Source organism: Octodon degus, unplaced genomic scaffold, assembly GCF_000260255.1.
Source record: "Octodon degus isolate 3935 unplaced genomic scaffold, OctDeg1.0 scaffold00018, whole genome shotgun sequence".
In the NCBI taxonomy this organism is placed as follows: domain Eukaryota; kingdom Metazoa; phylum Chordata; class Mammalia; order Rodentia; family Octodontidae; genus Octodon; species Octodon degus.
In genome coordinates, this window is record NW_004524594.1 from 17356996 (window position 1) to 17357695 (window position 700).

General features: G+C 49.0%; 1 protein-coding gene across 3 annotated transcripts in view; it reads right to left on the bottom strand.

Moving 5' to 3' along the window:
- Nucleotides 1–700, bottom strand: part of Cars (cysteinyl-tRNA synthetase) — a 59877-nt gene that overhangs the window by 30934 nt on the left and 28243 nt on the right. The gene's annotated exons all lie outside the window — the stretch shown is intronic.

A 700-nucleotide genomic window follows, 5' to 3' on the forward strand; every position in this document is an offset into this window, starting at 1 on the left:
GAGGCAGAAGGATTGCTGGGATAATCCCAGAACTCAGGGGGCCGAGGCAGAAGGATTGCTGGGATAATCCCAGAACTCAGGGGGCCTAGGCAGAAGGATTTCTGGGAATTTGAAGCCAGCCTGGACTACAAAGTGAGTTCAAGGCCAGCCTAAACTGCATAGTGAGACAGACCCTGTCTCAAAATGACAGACCCTGCAGCGACCTCTCCAACCTTGGACTCCAGGTGGGTCTGTCCTCTAGAGTCGGCAGCTCACCCAACTGCACTGCGCCGGGAGAACCTGGTCTTCACGAAAGCAGTTCCCTGGGACCGTGTAGTGCCGTCTGTGGTCTGGCAGACGGTCTAAGTGCTTAAAAGAAATCTTAGACCTCACGACTGTATTCCAAACCTTTCATGCCCTGATAAATTCTTGGCCTGCTGTAACCACCCACGCTGAGAGGTGTACAAATGCAGGTATGCTTGGCTCTTTGGCTCTTGGCATGAGGTGGTCTGTGGTTGAGCTTCTTGGCAGACAGGTGCTTTATAGCCACAAGTTCACCTGTTTTCTAACTACAAATGAACAATGGAGTCTTAAGCTCCACTGACATTTCTGTTCTTTAGCTGGCTCAGGCTTTTCCTTGTGTGTTTGTATTGTCTTGCTTGGTTTCAGATTTTGATTTTGAGAATTACAGCTCTAAAGGTGAAAGTAATGGCTTAAAACA